We start from the raw sequence: 3,573 nt of genomic DNA, 5'->3' as shown, positions 1-3,573 counted from the left end.
GATTGTGCATCGACTTAGAGACATGCACAATTAGTGTAGTTTATTGTGCATAGTCTAAGATGCATGCACAATTAGTCTAGTTAATTGTGCACCGTCTTAGATACATGCACAATTAGTCTAGTTAATTGTACATCATCTTAGAGACATGCACAGTTAGTCTAGTTAATTGTGCATCGTCTTAGAGACATTCACAATCAGTCTAGTTAATTGTGCATCGTCTTTAAGACATGCACAATTAGTCTAGTTGATTGTGTATCATCTTAGAGACATTCACAATTAGTTTAGTTAATTGTTCAATTAGTCTAGTTAATTGTACATCATCTTAGAGACATGCACAATTAGTCTAGTTAATTGTACATCATCTTAGAGACATGCACAATTAGTCTAGTTAATTGTGCATCGTCTTAGAGACATGCACAATTAGTCTAGTTGATTGTGCATCGTCTTAGAGACATGCACAATTAGTCTAGTTAATTGTGCATCGTCTTAGAGACATGCACAATTAGTCTAGCCGATTGTGCATCGTCTTAGAGACATGCACAATTAGTCTAGTTAATTGTACATCATCTTAGAGACATGCACAATTAGTCTAGTTAATTGTGCATCGTCCTTGAGACATTCACAATTAGTCCTGTTAATTGTGCATCGTCAATAAGACATGCACAATTAGTCTAGTTGGTTGTGCATCGTTTTAGAGACATGCACAATTAGTCTAGTTAATTGTGCATCGTCCTAGAGACAGGCACAATTAGTCTAGTTAATTGTGCATCGTCCTAGAGACAGGCACAATTAGTCTAGTTAATTGTGCATCGACTTAGAGACATGCACAATTAGTGTAGTTTATTGTGCATCGTCTAAGATGCATGCACAATTAGTCTAGTTAATTGTGCACCGTCTTAGATACATGCACAATTAGTCTAGTTAATTGTACATCATCTTAGAGACATGCACAGTTAGTCTAGTTAATTGTGCATCGTCTTAGAGACATTCACAATCAGTCTAGTTAATTGTGCATCGTCTTTAAGACATGCACAATTAGTCTAGCTGATTGTGTATCATCTTAGAGACATTCACAATTAGTTTAGTTAATTGTTCAATTAGTCTAGTTAATTGTACATCATCTTAGAGACATGTACAATTAGTCTAGTTAATTGTGCATCGTCTAAGATGCACACACAATTAGTCTAGTTAATTGTACATCATCTTAGAGACATGCACAATTAGTCTAGTTAATTGTGCATCGTCTAAGATGCATGCACAATTAGTCTAGTTAATTGTGCATCGTCCTTAAGACATGCACAATTAGTCTAGCTGATTGTGCATCGTCTTAGAGACATGCACAATTAGTCTAGTTAATTGTACATCGTCTTAGAGACATGCACAATTAGTCTAGTTCATTGTGCATCGTCTTAGAGACATGCACAATTAGTCTAGTTAATTGTGCATCGTCCTTAAGACATGCACAATTAGTCTAGTTGGTTGTGCATCGTCTTAGAGACATGCACAATTAGTCTAGTTAATTGTGCGTCGTCTAAGATGCATGCACAATTAGTCTAGTTAATTGTGCACCGTCTTAGAGACATTCACAATTAGTCTAGTTGATTGTGCATCGTCTTAGAGACATTCACAATTAGTCTAGTTAATTGTGCACCGTCTTAGAGACATTCACAATTAGTCTAGTTAATTGTGCATCGTCTTAGAGACATGCACAATTAGTCTAGCTGATTGTGCATCATCTTAGAGACATTCACAATTAGTTTAGTTAATTGTGCATCGTCTGAGAGACATTCACAATCAGTCTAGTTAATTGTGCGTCATCTAAGATGCATGCACAATTAGTCTAGTTAATTGTGCACCGTCTTAGAGACATGCACAATTAGTCTAGCTGATTGTGCATCTTCTTAGAGACATGCACAATTAGTCTAGTTAATTGTACATCATCTTAGAGACATGCACAATTAGTCTAGTTAATTGTGCATCGTCTAAGATGCATACACAATTAGTCTAGTTAATTGTACATCATCTTAGTATGGTTGATTGTACATCATCTTAGAGACATGCACAGTTAGTCTAGTTAATTGTGCATCGTCTTAGAGACATTCACAATCAGTCTAGTTAATTATGCATCGTCCTTAAGACATGCACAATTAGTCTAGTTAATTGTACATCATCTTAGAGACATGCACAATTAGTCTAGTTAATTGTGCATCGTCTAAGATACATGTACAATTAGTTTAGTTAATTGTGCATCGTCCTTAAGACATGCACAATTAGTCTAGTTGGTTGTGCATCGTCTTAGAGACATGCACAATTAGTCTAGTTAATTGTGCGTCGTCTAAGATGCATGCACAATTAGTCTAGTTAATTGTGCACCGTCTTAGAGACATTCACAATTAGTCTAGTTAATTATGCACCGTCTTAGAGACATGCACAATTAGTTTAGTTAATTGTGCATCGTCCTTAAGACATGCACAATTAGTCTAGTTAATTGTACATCATCTTAGAGACATGCACAATTAGTCTAGTTAATTGTGCATCGTCTAAGATGCATGCACAATTAGTCTAGTTAATTGTGCACCGTCTTAGAGACATGCACAATCAACTAGACTAATTGTGAATGTCTCTAAGACGATGCACAATCAACTAGACTAATTGTGAATGTCTCTGAGACGATGCACAACGAACCAGACTAATTGTGAATGTCTCTAAGATGATGTACAATTAACTAGACTAATTGTGCATGTCTCTAAGACGATGCACAATTAACTAAACTAATTGTGAATGTCTCTAAGACGATGCACAATTAACTAGACTAATTGTGCATGTCTCTAGGACGATGCACAATTAACTAGACTAATTGTGCATGTCTCTAAGACGATGCACAATCAACTAGACTGATTGTGAATGTCTCTAAGACGGTGCACAATCTACTAGACTAATTGTGCATGCATCTTAGGCGATGTACAATTAATTAGACTAATTGTGCATGTCTCTAAGACGATACACAATTAACTAGACTAATTGTGCATGTCTCTAGGACGATGCACAAATAACTAGACTAAATGTGCATGTCTCTAAGATGATGCACTATTACCTAATTGTGCTTGTCTCTCAGACGATACACAATTAACTAGACTAATTAAGTATGAATTCTCAGATAGCTGGGTGATAATGCCTGGGCGTTAATTCCCCGGGTGATAATTCCTATTGATCTGGGCGTTAATTGCCGGGTGATAATTCCCCGGGTGATAATTCCCAATTCAGTTGGTAATAATTTCTAAGCTACAAACTGCTGGGAAATCATTCTCACATAGCTGGGTGATAATGCCTGGGCGTTAATTCCCCGGGTGATAATTCAAAATGATCTGGGTGATAATGCCTGGGCGTTAATTCCCCGGGTGATAATTCCTTTTGATCTGGGTGATAATGCCTGGGTGATAATTCCCCGGGTGATAATTCCAGTCTGGGGGATAATTCCCCGGGTGATAATACATGTCGCCAGCACCGTACGAAGATCGATGTAAACAACTTGGACTGCAAAATTTGGAAAAGCGACGAACAGTAGCGGATGCC

The sequence above is a fragment of the Bradysia coprophila genome, unplaced genomic scaffold (assembly GCF_014529535.1).
Source record: "Bradysia coprophila strain Holo2 unplaced genomic scaffold, BU_Bcop_v1 contig_250, whole genome shotgun sequence".
Taxonomy (NCBI): Eukaryota; Metazoa; Arthropoda; class Insecta; order Diptera; family Sciaridae; genus Bradysia; species Bradysia coprophila.
Note: the sequence above shows the minus strand (reverse complement) of the source record.